The sequence below is a fragment of the Macrotis lagotis genome, chromosome 1, assembly GCF_037893015.1.
Source record: "Macrotis lagotis isolate mMagLag1 chromosome 1, bilby.v1.9.chrom.fasta, whole genome shotgun sequence".
Classification (NCBI taxonomy): domain Eukaryota; kingdom Metazoa; phylum Chordata; class Mammalia; order Peramelemorphia; family Peramelidae; genus Macrotis; species Macrotis lagotis.
In genome coordinates, this window is record NC_133658.1 from 447,110,913 (window position 1) to 447,126,072 (window position 15,160).

A 15,160-nucleotide genomic window follows, 5' to 3' on the forward strand; every position below is an offset into this window, starting at 1 on the left:
GTTGGAAAGACTCGTTTGATTTGAATAACATTAATGAAAAATATCCCTGGTTTGATCATTAAACTGAAGTTCTTCTTTTTGACCCTTGCCCCCACTTAGTTTGTAACTGTTTATTTTAAATCATGAGACAAGGGGGAAAAAAATTAATAGGTAACTTCCAAAGGTACTTCATTGAACTCTTGCAATATCCGGAGATCTATTTCATGGAAGTTATATGTTTGAATAAAACACAGAAATACTACTTTCTTTTTATGTGATATTCTCAAAAAGAAAGGAGGAACACCAGGTCAATTAGATCATATCTCAGCATAATAAGGCTATCATATTTTTAAGAATTAAATGTTATCAATTTGCTTAACCTGTAAACTCAGATTGAGGTGGGCTATGAGAATGCTGTTGGTATCTTCTATAAAATTGGGTGCCTGTGGCACTTCTTATAGACAGAAGGAAAGCAGATCTGAGAGTAAAGTTCCTTACAGTATTATAGCAATTTTAAAAGTATTTTCCTTCACTCCAGAGAAAACTTCTTTTCATCCTACATGTTAGCAAACAATTAAAAGCACATATTGAAAAGAAAACATTTACCATTATAAAAATCATCCTGTATATTTACTTCTTACATTTTTAGAGGCTTCTCAATTTGTCTCTCAGCTTAAATACTATTTGGGGGTTTACAAAAGGAAAGTCAAAGCAACAATATTTTCTATATGCCTTAATTATCTTATTAATTCATTTAAATTGTTATTTTTATTATCATAAATTTGATTCATGGTTTTTAAAAATGTTTTTTAAAAACCATGATTCAAATTTAATACATTCTTATACTGTTTTATTTATTTATAGCCCCTATGACTGTTCTTTCTCTGGTAATTTTTTTTTTGCTACATTAGTGCTTTTTTCTTTCTTTTCATACATTTCCCCATTAATATTGCTAACACTGTTCACCAACCAGCCTCTGAATTCTTCCCCCAAATCAAAGCCCTCCCTTGTAACAAATAAATATTTACAAGCAAAATTATGCCTGAAAATGTATGTCATTCTTCTATGTCTCTCAGTCAAAAGGTGGCAAGACTGATATCAGTCTTCCAAGAGTGTTCATTGGTCATTGTTAATGTTCACTCAATTTTTAGTTGTGTCCAATTCCTTATGAACCCATTTGAAGTTTTCTCAGCAGATATGCTGAAGTGATTTGCAATTTCCTTCTCCAGCTTATTTTACAGATGAGGAAACTTAGGCAAACAGGGTAAAGTAACTTGCCCAGGGTCATATGGCTAATAAGTGTCTGAGGCCAGATTTGAACTCAGGAAAATGAGTCTTCCTGACTCTCAGTCCAACATTCTATCCAGTGCACCCCCTCGGTACCCAATTAGTTATTTTATTTATAATAATTCTTTAGGGTTTTAGAGGGGTTTTTTTGCAAGGCAAATGGGGTTAAATAGCTTGCCCAAGGCCACATAGCTAGGTAATTATTAAGTGTCTGAGGATGGATTTGAACTCAGGTACTCCTGACTCCAGGGACAGTGCTCTATCCACTACAACACCTAACTTCCCACTTATCATAATTCTTAAAATTTTTGCAGTTGTTTTACTGCACAATGTTAAAGTCATTGTATAAATCATTATAGTTCAGCTCATTTCATTCTGCATTAATTCATATAAGTCCTCTTGGGTTTCTCCAAATCCGTACCTTTTGTTATTTCTTTTGGCACAATACTATTCCATTACTGTCAAATGAAATAATCTGTTCAACCATTCTCTAGCTAATAGATATCCACCTTTTTATAGCTTCTTGTTACAACAGAGTGCTCCTGAAAATATTTTTAATATATGTGGGATTTTCCCCCCTTCAAACAAGCCATACATGAATTGTAGGGGTGGGCAGGAAAATGATTGGGTCAAAAAAAGAAATCATAGAAACAGTCAATAATTTCATCAGAGAGAATAATTTCATCAGAGAGAATGACAAGAGACAATATACCAAAACTTATGGAATGTAAACAAAGCAGTTCTTAGAGGGAATTTTTTTTCTCCTCTGCTTACATGAATAAAATAAAGAGGAGATCCTTGAATTGGGCATGCAATAAAAAAGCTAGAAAAATAACAAATTAAAAACCAAATTAGAAATTCTGAAAAATAAAAGGAAAGATTAATAAAATTGAAAGCAAACTATTGAACTGATAAAACTGAATTGGTTTGTGGGGGAAAACACAAAAATAGATAATCCTGTGATTAATTTGATTTTAAAAAAAAGAATAAAACTAAATTACCAGAATCAAAAATGAAAAGGTGAAATCCCCAACAATGAAGACAAAATTAAAGCAATAATTAGGAGCTATTTTGTCCAATTGTATACCAATAAATGTGATAATTTAAGTGATATGTATGAAAATTTACAAAAATATAAATTGCCAAGATTAACAAAAGAGGAAATAAACACTTAAATAACCCCATTTTAGGAAAAAAGACACTTAAAAGTCAGCAATGACTATTTAAAAAACAATCTCCAGGATCAAATGGAGCAGAGGTGTGAAACAGGGAGAAAAAGTCTATGAATTCTATAAATCGTATAGAAAATGAATGTTGAAAAATAATTTTTTCAAATTACTAAATTGATTGACAAATAACTGGGCAAAATGATTCCTCATAATTGCTTCAATTTTATCTTCATTAGTGATATATTTACCCTTTTCATTTTTGATACTAGTGATTTGGTTTTCTTTATTCTTTCTATTTTATTTGTTTTGTTTTTTTCATGAAACCATACTTAACTTATTTGGTTGTTTTCTTTTCACCTGAAAAATTCAGAATTAAGAATCAGTCTTTACAACCTTCTTTAAAAATCATTAGTAAGGGGAAGCTAGGTGGTGCAATGGTTAGAGCACCGGCCCTGCAGTCAGGAGGATCTGAGTTCAAATTTGCCCTGACACTTAATAATTACCTAGCTGTGTGACCCTTGGGCCCTTTGCCTTGCAAAAAAAAAAAAAAAACAGTAGGCAAAAAAATACTTGGATGTTTGTCTGCCAAGACAAACCCAGGAATTATATAAATGCAATCACAAATCTCTTTTCACATAATAAAGTCAAATCTAAACAAGTATAAAAATATTAATTTTTCATGGGTAGTCTAAATCAATAATATCAAAATGATAATTCTACATATAAAAATCTACTTTTTAAGTGGCATACAAATCAAATTCCCAAAAATTATTTTATAGAACTAGCTAAAATAATAGCAAAATTCATTTAGAAGAATAAAAATATCAAGTAATATAAAAGAAGGTGGCCTTTTACAGATCTCAAACTGCATTATAAAAGGGCAATCAAAAGAATTGGCTAAGAAATAAAATGATAAATCTGTTGAATAGATTAAGTACACAATACACAGTAGTAAATCACCTGTCTAGTGTTTGATAATATAGTCTAGTGTTTGAGAAATCCAAAGACACAAACTTTTGGGATAAGAATCCACTATAACAAAAACTCCTGGGAAAAGAGTATTACAGAAATTGGGTATATTATATTCCAAGATAAGGTTAAAATGAATATATAATTGGTATATAAAGAGTAATAATATAAATAAATTAGGAAAGCAAGAAATGTTTATGTCATATTTATGAATAAGAAGAATTTGTGGGCAAATTAGAGACAGAGAACATCACAAGATTTGATTATAATAAACTAAAAAAGATTTTCCCCAACAATGAAACCAAGATTAGAAGGAAAACAGAAAGCTGGGAAACAATTTTTAAAGCAAGTGTCTCTGATAAAGATCTCATTTCTCAAATTTATAGAGAACTGAGTCAAATTAAGAATACTAGTCATTCCCTAACTGATAAATGGTCAAAGAATATGAACAGGCAATTCACTATTGATTAAAGAATGCAAATTAAAACAGCTATCAGGTACTATCTCATACCTGTCAGATTGATTAATGAAAATGTTAAATGTTAGAAAGGATATGGGAAAATTGGGAATCTAATGCACCGTTGGAGTTGCAAACTAATCCAACCAGTCTGGAGAACAATTTGAAACTATCCTAAAGGGCTATAAAAGCTGCTTACTATTTTATAATATCAACAATTCTATTACTAGATCTGTATCCCTAGGAGATATAACTAAAGGAGGGAGGATCTATTTGCACAAAAATATTTATAGCTACCCCTTTTAGGGGAAGATGCATCAATTGGGAAATAGCTGAAACAGTTGTAGTATATGATTATAATGCAATACTATTGTGCCCTAAGAGAGGACAAGCAGGATGATTTCAGAAAAACCTGGAAAGATTTACATGAACTGAAGTGAACAGAGCTAGCAAAACATTTTACGTAGTAACAACATTATATGATGATCAACCAACTTAGCTACTCTGATCAAGAAAATTATCCGGGGCGGCTAAGTGGTGTAGTAGATAAAGCACCAGCCTTGGAGTCAGGAGTACCTGGGTTCAAATCCAGTCTCAGACACTTAATAATTACCTAGCTGTGTGGCCTTGGGCAAGCCACTTAACCCCATTTGCCTTGAAAAAAAATACCTAAAAAAAAAAAAAAAGAAAATTATCCAAGATGATTCCAAAGGACTCATGATGAAAAATGCTATCCATCTCCAGAGAAAGAACTGGTGGAGTCTGAATGCATATAAAGGCATGCAATTTTTCACTTTCTTTAGCTTTTTTCACTTTCTTTGGTTTGATTTTCTTTTGCACAAGACTAATATAAAAATATATTTTGCATGAACTTATCAAATTGCTTACCATTTCATGGAGTGCCAAAGAAAGGAAAGTATGGATTTAGAACTGAAAATTTAAAAAAAATAATTGCTTTTATGTGTAATTGGGGAAAAAATATAACAAAGAATAAACAACACCCTCTACTTCTTTTACTCAGTCTTTTGCATATATTTCTCCTCCTTTTGCTCCCCCAACTCTATATTATAGAGGAATAGTTCCCTCTGGAATTGGGGAAAGGTCTGTTGCACTTCTCTCTCTTCAGGAAATATTGATTTGTGACAGTATTCCAATTTCTTATGAATACCCATGGGATGAACTTAGTAGCATTTTTCATGAGAAAGATTCATTTGGGATTCGACCACAAGAGTTCTAGTTTCTATTAGAGATTACTGTCCTTTCAACCTTTCCAATCTCTTTACCTGGAAGGAGGACACTAAATTTGGTGAGGATGCTAAGGCTGTTATTACTCATTTCCATGTCACTTCCACCTCGGGGGGGAGGAATGTTATAATAATGGACATTCTACTCTCCCCAAAGAAAATTCAACTCTTATAAAAGCAATAAAGTAGGTACAGCCCCTGTGGGTCCTAGAAATCTTCCCAATTGGCCCTTATAAGAGTCTCTCTAGAACCCCAATAACCCAGCCAATGATGCCAGGCTGCTTCAAGTGAGAGAGGCATTCATTAGAGGAGTGGGAAATTATTTAGCTGTTTTTTGAGAGCTGGAATGTTTCAAGAAATTATTCATGGGTTCATCTTCCTTTGGGAGGTCAGCCCCCTGGGGGGTGTGATTCCCCAAGTAAACTCCCATTCTCCTATACCTTTCCTTATTACCCATGCTACCATGGAGGCTTAAGTCATTGTTGATGGTGCTGTTGTGACTGCTGAGGCTAATCCTCTTAGAGGATCAGTGGCCTCCTGCCTTTGGTCTTTCTTTACCTTAGCTTCTGCTATACTATAGTTAATACTTACATAACCCTTTATGTCCCTAAAATTTCTTCTGGGTCAGATCGGTCTTTTACATGAATTCTTTCATGTTCCACTCAAACCTTGAGTGGGTATCAGTATTTGAATTGTCCCAGCTGGGAGCCTTGGGCAGATTGTAGAAACTTGGAGGTTCTTCATTTGTTAACACCTCAGCACCAGTTCCAGTGTCTCCCTGAACTCATATTGGCTTGACAGACCACACTGTAAACAATCATCTGGTACCTACCTATTCTCAGCTGAACAGAGATGGAAAGTGTATACCTGTGTCTACAACCCAGGTCAATCCCACAGTGCCTCAGCACATCTACTACCCTGTTTACAGAAAGCCAGGTGCAGACCTTTTCTGTCCTCCCTACACCCCTTCACTAACATCAGTGACAGAGGTGGTTCCAGGTGGAGCTGTGCATGCTCTGGGCCTGCTGTGGTGGGGAATCATAGTTTCATGCATTATGGTTGCAAGATGCCTCATTTTCCTCCTTATTGTAAAAGATCAATGGAAAGCAGTAAAGATCAATAATCACATACCAGAGATCCACAAATTACCCTTGAATAAATGAGGTTGAGTTGTCATGGGAAAAATTTGAGTTTTTCAGGACCTTTTCAAACTTACAGCTCAATCAGAAAAAATATGATGTGATCCTGTGAGAGGATTCATTCTTCCCTTACCTCAAACTCCTTCTTCTTACCTTCAGCTCCTTCTTCATTGCACTGAGAGAGGTGACCTATTTCCTTGTACCCAACATGCAGAATGGTATTCTCAGGGTTCTAGGATCTTAATGCAGCTGACCCTATCTATGTGCTGCCCTTATTAGTCCCAGCATCAAAGTGGGCAATCCTGGAGCTGAGTGTTGAGGCTGGTGCCAACAATTCTAAAGACCATCTCTCTTCTGAGTGCTACCCTTGGTGGTCTTGCCCTTCACCATCCATTTCCCCATGATAGTACTCACATATTGGTTATCTTCCAACCTCTTCTTACTGGTCCAATTGGACTTTCTACAGATCCCAATTACACAAATTTGATTGCACATTCCAAAGCAAATCATGCATGAGCCAAGCCAGTTGCCTATGCAGGAAGACCTCATTAAAGAGCCTCAAAACAGGCTGGAAGAATGCCCAAAGAGCTCACCAGCTAAAAGAGCTGGAGCATTGCATGCAGGATCATTTGCAAATGGTAGCTAGAAACTCCTCACAACAGACCTATACCCTTAACCCTGCTACAGTCTGAAGGAAATCAACCTTTTACTGCCACCACGACAACAGCAAACCAAAGAAGGGATATTCTTGAATGACTGGTGTGCTTGCTATCAGCATACCAGAGAACTTTGATTACCAGGAACCTCAGAGTCCCTGAGAGCAAGATATGGACAGTAACTTCCTACCCTGATCCTAGAAGCAGTGGGAATATGATAATATTAATTCTTACAAGTGTTCAATGCCACAGACTCTTGATAGATCAACAAACAAGATGTGTATGGGAAGGCTTTCAGTGGTATATGCATAGCAAGAAGCTGAGTCATTTTCTCTGGAAGGTAATAAATTTCTGTATTCATACACTAAAAAAGAGTTGCATTTTTTCCATTCATTCCCTTGATATTCTTGACCTTTTGTTGCTCCAGGTGGATTTTGTTACTATCATCTCTCTGTAAAATGATTTTTTTTTGGTAGTTTGATTGATATAGCATTAAATAAGTAGTTTTGATTTGAGTAGAATTAGCATTTTTGTTGTATTTGTTCAGCCTACTTATGACATATTTCCAGTTATTTGGATCTGACTTTATTTGTGAGAAAAGTGTTTGTAATTGTGTTCATATGATTCCTGGATTTCTCTTGCTAGGTAGACTCCAAAATATATTAGATTGTCTATAATATTTGAATGGAATTTCTCTTCCAATTTTTTGCTATTGGGTTTTGTTGATGATGCATAGAGGTGCTAATGATTTATGTGAGTTTATTTTGTATTCTTCAACTTTGCTTGTTATTGTTTCAAATAGTTTTTTTAATTGGATTAATCAGGATTTTTATGGGAAGTGTTTTTGATAAAGGACTCATGTCTAAAATGTATGGAGAACTGAGTTGTCATTCTCTAATAGATAAATGGTTAATAATATGAATAGGTAGTTTTCAAATGAAGAAATTAAAGATATCTATAATCATATGAAAACATGCTTCAGATCATAATTGATTAGAGAAATGCAAATTAAAACAAATTTGAAGAACCACTTCACACCTATCAGTTTTACTAAAATGACTAAAAAGGAAAAATGATCAATGTTGGAGAGGTTATGAAAAATTGAGATACTAATGCATTGTTGGTGGAGTTGTGAACAGATCAACCATTCTGGAGAGCAAATTGGAACTATGTCCAAAGGGCAATAAAACTGTGCATACCCTTTGATGCAACAAAACTTCCATATTCCAAAGAGTTCATAAAAATGGAAAACCTTCCACATATGCAAAAATATTTATATCAGTTCTTTTTGCAATGACAAAGAATTATAAGTTGAGAGGATGCCAATCGGGGAATGACTGAACAAATTGTAAGTATATGAATATTATGGAGTACTATTGCTCTGTAAGAAATCATGGGTGACCAGACTTTAGAAAAGCATGGAAAGGGGCAGCTAAATGGCACAGTGGATGGAGCACCAACCCTGGAGTCAGGAGGGCCTGAGTTCAAATCCAGCCCCAGACATGTTAATAATCTCCTAGTTTTGTGATCTTGTGCAAGTCATTTCCCCATTCCCTTGCCCCCCCAAAAAAAAAGAAAAGAAAAGCATAGAAAGACTTGCATGAACTGATTCAGAGTAGAGTGAGCAGAATCAGAAGAATATTATACACATGAACAGCAACATTGCAAAATGATCAGTTATGATGTATGTAGCTCCCCTCAGCATTTTCGTGATCAAGGAAAGTCCTGAGAGATATGTGATGGAAAATGACATCCACATCCAGAGGAAAGACTATGGAATTTGAATACAGAACAAATCATACAATTTTCACTCTTTACAACTTCTTTTATATATTTTTTCTCATGCTTTTCTCACTTAGATCTAATTCCTTTCATACCATGACTAATGTGGAAATACATTGAGCAAAATTGTATTTGTACAACATTTACCAAATTGCTTTCTGCCATAGGGAAGTGAAAGGAAAAGAGGTTGCTAGGAAAATGTGGAACTTAAAAACTTGCAAATGGATAAATATTGAAAATTATCTGTGCATGTAATTGGAAAAATAAAATAATAATTAGAAAGTAAAATAAAAATACCATTCAAGAATAAAGTATGACCTCTCCATCACTTCTGTGACAGATTACATAAAAGCTCTAAGAAAAATGTAGGGTTAGTCTCCCTCAGCTCTCAAGATGTCAGGTTAGTTAATTTGGCTTTTGTTAATCATTCACAACCATATATACAAACTATTTTCATTAAAATCTGCCCAGGAGGGCATGAAAAGAATATAACCAAATTCAAAGCCATTGCTCAATGTATTTATGTAAACAGGGTCAAAAGTATAAAAAATCCAAAAGAAAAAGCAGAAAAAGGAAACTCCCCCAACTTTGGTCACTATCTTATAGTCTCAGCTCCAAGACACAAATGTGTTTTTATTGTTCAAAAGAAGGATATTCATTTTAGGAGGTAATGCATGAAAAGACAGTATGATCTACATTTTATGGAAAAAGTTGGCTTTACAGGGCTTCAGTTTCCAAATAGTAATGGTTTTGTGAAACGTTCAAGAGAGTCTTTGGTATGAAGGTATGGGTAAAAGTCAAGGACCATGGAAAAGGTGAAAATTGCATTACTCATGAAAATTGCCTTGCCCCAGTCATCCTCAACTTTACCTCTGCCTGCATTGGAGTGTCTCATATTATTCTTTATGTTTTTTTTTTTTTGGTTTTTGCAAGGCAAACGGGGTTAAAGTGGCTTGCCCAAGGCCACACAGCTAGGTAATTATTAAATGTCTGAGACCAGATTTGAACCCAGGTACTCCTGACTCCACGGCTGGTGTTTTATCCACTACGCCACCTAGCCGCCCCTAATATTACTCTTAAAATTGGTAATATTTGTTATGATTATTTAATAGACACTGGCACCTCTAATTCAGTTTTGAAAAGAAATCTAAGTCCAAGGAATATTTTTATTGTATCCCAAGCCATTGTAAGGATTGAAGGAATATCCCAAGAGCTATGTATTCTGTCACCAAAAACCTTTTACTATAGGCTCTCTTTCAGTACAACATTCTTTTTTGTTAATGCCAGAAACATCATATAATTTACTAGGAAATGATCTTTTGTGTTGATTACTAGCTGCCATGTCTTGAGTTCCTGGCAATTCCTTGTCTCTGTACCTCCCAGAGGATTCTTGATCTATGTTCTGTTTTATAGACTTCACTGATGAAAAGGAGATTATTCCACTATTTCCTGTATTACTTTTATACTATTCAAATAAAGGAAAGCAAAAAAAAAACAAAAAAAAAAAACCAGTCACATCAGCTATTCCTGACTCCCTATTGACTAATTTATCTTCTGTTATGGAACTTTTTAAATATACTGTTCCAGTTTAAATTACTACTAAAAAGGGGATTCCCATCTTCTATCTCTTGGTATCCTTTGTCTTGAGAGGCTATTGAAGGAATCTCATCTATTTTTTATTCTCTTGAAAACAGGGTATTAGTGAGCTATTCCTGTTCTGCCTCATAAGAAACCCAAACCACGTCCAGATTGTAGAACCATTTATCATTTTGTATAATATCTATGTGTTGATTGTGCTTAACTCTGATATTATTACTTCTTCTATTCCCTGTAAAGCTTCTGTTTTACAATTATATATTTGTGCTATGCTTTTGTTAGGACACCCATTCACCCATATCCCCAATACCTATTTGCCTTCACACAATAAACTTGACACATCCGCCACAAGAGTATGCAGAAGCCTCACCTTGTTTTATCAGTTTATCTGTTTACAACAGGATCTAGCCTTCATTAATTTTGTTTCACTTTGATCCAATATGTAGATGACCTTTTTGTTAACACCATCTACCCCTGAAATTTGCCAAGAAAATAACCAACATCTTCTTCAGTTTCATCTATAGGGCTAGAGAATCTCCATTCTAAAGGTACATAGTACCTCCCTAAGATGGATTAACTTTGGTTTTATCTTGTCTGCTCCAAAGTACATACAGATTCTCCAGCAGATTCTCATTCCAAGGACCAAGAAAAATTTGTAACCTAGTGTAGGAACTGCAAGGTAATATAGATGGTGGATTCCATCATTTAGTGAGATTACCAAACCCTTTACTATCTCAACTAAGGACTCAGTTTCAGAGCTCTTAATACAAGAGCTGAACACCTTGTTACCCTTACTGGTCTCAAGAAAGCTTTGCTGTCTACACTTATATTGGGACATAGCCTTTTACTCTCTTTGTCCATGAGTGGAAGGGAATGACCACTAGAGTCCTGACCCCAAACTTTCACATCCTATTATTAATTATTCTGTTCAGTTAATTAGATTCTGTGGCCCCAAGTATTCCATTCTGCTTAAGGGCTATGGCCACCAATGCCCATTAACCTTGAAAAGATTAATGACTTAGTTAAGAGCACTCCTTTAATATTGTGGTGCTCCATCAGGTTGATACCCTTCTGCCCATTTTAGAACTCAGGCTTCACAGAACAGAATCTAGCAAGATATGAAATGACTTTACTAGGGAAGGAAATAAATATCACTCTGTTCTCAACCTTGCAAGTCTCCTTCTCATCTATGTATTTCTAATAAACCTTTGTATAACTGTGCTTCCATGGTGAATATAACTATACAAACATGCAGTGACCTCATCAATGTTCTCTTCCAGAGCTCAGAATATGTCTTTTATATTAACAGCTTTTCTTTTATTAGAAATGGTATTTTAGAGCTCACAAGCAGCGGGGGAGTATCCTGAGTTGCACCCCGAGGAGCACCAGGCACAAAGTGGGGGAACAGCCGGGGACCTCTGCCAGAATGAACACGTGGAGCCCAGCCCTCAGGGCACACAGCCAGCAGCATGGTCTTTCCCCAGCCCTGATCCAGGAAACAAAAGCAGGCGGAGCCGGTAAGCAGGAGCCCCCAGAGCATGAGTCCATTGACCTGAGGGAGGGGAGTGAAGAGAGACTGCAGAGCTCTGTCCTCTGCCTCTAGAACAGGACTCTGGGGCTCTGACCACATTCAGATACTGATCCCAGTCGAGGCCCCCCATAGAACAGCAGCCCCCCCCACCTCAGCCCCGTGGCAGAGGGAGGTGCTTATGGTCATTCACAGACCAGGAGGGAGGACAGAGCCTCACACACTGAGACCCTTGTGGGAGTGTCCCAAAAACTCAGGAAGCACCCCAAACCAGGCCCAGGCTGGGAAAATGAGCAAGCAAAGAAACAAAAGGAAGACTATTGAGAAATATTTTGCTCATGAGCCCAAGAAGGATCAAAATACTCAGTCTGAAGATGAGGAAGCACAAGCTCCTGCATCTAAAGATTCCAAGAAAAACAAAAATTGGGCTCAGGCTATGACAGAGCTCAAAAAAGACTTTGAAAATCAAATGAGGAAGTTGGAAGAAAAACTGGGAAAAGAAAGGAGAGAGATGCAGGAAAAACATGAAAATGAAGTCAGCAGCTTAGTCAAGGACATCCAAAAAAATGCTGAAGAAAATAGCATGCTAAAAACCAGCTTAGGTCAAATGGATAAAACAGTTCAAAAAGTTATTGAGGAGAAGAATGCTGTAAAAAGCAAAATTGGCCAGATGGAAAAAAGAGATAAGAAAACTCTCTGAGGAGAACAAATCCTTCAGACAAAGAAAAGAATTCAGGGAGATTGATGAATTTAACAGAAATCAGGAATCAATACTTCAAAACCAAAAAAAATGAAAAATTAGAAGAAAATGTGAAATATCTCATTGAAAAAACAACTGATATGGAAAACAGACTTAGGAAAGATAATTTAAAAATTATTGGAATACCTGAAAGTCATGATCAGGAAAAGAGCCTTGACAGCATTTTCAAAGAATTACTACAGGAAAATTGCCCTGATATTCTAGAAGCAGAGGGCAAAATAGAAATGGAGAGAATCCACCGATCCCCCAGAGAAAGATATCCCAAAAAACCAACCCCTAGGAATATTATAGCCAAGTTCCAGAACTCCCAAGTCAAAGAGAAAATATTACAAGCAGCCAGAAGGACACAGTTCAAATATCGTGGAGCTGCAGTCAGGATCACACAGGACTTAGCAGCAGCAACATTGGAAGCTCGTAGGGCTTGGAATACAATATACCGGAAGGCAAAAGAGCTTAGAATGCAGCCAAGAATGAACTACCCAGCAAGGCTGAATGTCCTCTTCCAGGGAAAAAGATGGACTTCCAATGAACCAGGGGAATTTCAAATGTTCCTTTTGGAACGGCCAGAGCTGAACAGAAGGTTTGATCTTCAGATGCAGGACTCAGGTGAAGCATGGAGATTGGAGGAGAGGGGGGAAATATGAGGGAATTAATGAGGATGAACTGCATGTATCCCTGCATAGAAAAATGACACTGATAATACTCATATGAACCTTCTCAGTTAATAGAGCCGGTAGAGAGAGCTTTTATAGTTGAAGCACAGGAGAAAGCTGAATTTGAAGATAAAATATGGTGTAAAAATGGAGCCAATAGAAAAAAAGGGAAATGGAATGGGAGAAAGAAAAAGGAGAGGGGGAATAGTCCAAGATATTTCACATAAGATTTTTTTTTATTACAATGAGCTATTGCAATGATATGGAAGTGGGGAGGCAAGGGGGAATGAGGGAACCTTTTCTCTCATCAGAGATGGCTAGGAGAGGAAACAGCATATATACTCAATGGGGTATAGACAGCTGGAGTAAGAAGGAGCGGGGAGCAGGGGGAAGGGGTGGGGATGTGAATAAAGGAAGAGAGAACAGACTATTGGGGGAGAGTGGCCAGATATAACACATTTTCTTTCTTACTTCTTGCAAGGGGCTGGGAATGGAAGGCCTGCCAGGACCACAGGGCCAGGTGGATTCTGGGCCTAAGGGGTGGTATGGGGGCTCAGGGCTTCTTGGCCCCAGGACCAGGGATCTATCTGCTGCGTCACTCAGCGACCCTATAGCAGAGTCAGAGTGAAAGGAGAGAGAAAATAGAGTACATGGTAGTGGAGAAATAAGAAAGGAGGGAGTTGCAATCAGCAATGGCAAAGGTGGAAAAATATGGAAATAACTTTTGTGATGGACTTATCATAAAGAATGAGATCCACCCATGACAGAGTTGTTGGTGTTGGAACAAAGACTCAAACACATTTTTTGTTATGATTATTTGGGGGAGGGTGCAGGGCAAGTAGGGCTGGATGGCCTGCCTGGGGCCACATAGCGGGGTGATCTTTGGGTGTCTGGGGCCGGATTTGGACCCAGGTGCTCCTGGCTCAAGGGCCAATGCTCTGTCCACCACCCAGCCACCCCTACTATCATTACTATTTTATTTTATTTTGAGTCTTTTTTTTTCTTTCTTTTTTTTTGGTTTTTGCAGGGCAGTGGGGATCAGGTGGCTTGCATGTCACATGGCTGGGTGATTGTTGGGTTTATGAGGCTGGATATGGACTCCAGTGCTCGTGGCTCCAGGGCTGGTGCTTTGTCCATTGCGCCACCTGGCCATACCTACAATTATTACTATTATTTTTTTTATTTTAATTTTTTCTCTCCCCTTTACTTTTTTCACCCAAGCAAGTCTATCTATATTCATGGGGGAGGAGGGGTATTTTGTTTACTTGTTAACAAGAATATTTTATTAATGTAAAAAAAATTTGTACAAAATGAGAATAAAAAATAAATTAAAAAATAAAGAAATGGTATTTTATATACTAGTGCAGCTGTGGTCTCTAACCAAAACACTGTAGGGTCAACTTCACAGTCACTCAACCTCAGTGCTCATACTTTGGAATTGGTGGCTCTGACTCAGGCATTCCACCTTGCTATCAGAAAAAGCATAACTATATTGACTCCTGCTATGCTTTTGAATCTATCCTGCCATCAGAATGTTTTAGTCCAAGAGAGAAGTATTTATTTCCTCTAGTAAGTCATTGCCAATTCAAATTTTGTTAATTATCTTCTGTTTATTATTCATCTATGCAAAGCTCTAGGTATCATTTACTGTTCTGCACACACTAAAGGTACTGACTCTGTTTAAGGCAATCATATAGCAGAGGAGGCTTCCAAATAGGCTGCTTCAAAAGAACCTTCTCTTGAAGAGACTTCCAGGAACCAAGAAAGTGGAACAAACTATAAATTGCCATAGTTTTTCCATATACATCTTGAAACAACCATAAAATAGTTCCCCAGAACAAATCCTAGAGCAACAGAACCAGCAAAAAGGCAAGGTGAAATAATCTTTTAGGCCAATAAACAGGAAGTTCAGCAAGAATAGTCTATTTTACTCAGGTACAA

At 36.7% G+C, this 15,160-nt stretch overlaps 1 protein-coding gene across 1 annotated transcript in view; it reads left to right on the top strand.

Annotated features, from left to right (window-relative positions):
* Positions 1–7,217: 7,217 nt before the first annotated feature.
* The window catches only part of MIPOL1 (mirror-image polydactyly 1), a 540,848-nt gene continuing 532,905 nt past the window's right edge, over positions 7,218–15,160 (top strand). The window contains exon 1 of the mRNA XM_074213408.1: positions 7,218–7,240. The gene's annotated coding sequence lies outside the window, so the exon portion shown is untranslated. The remainder of the gene's footprint in view (positions 7,241–15,160) is intronic.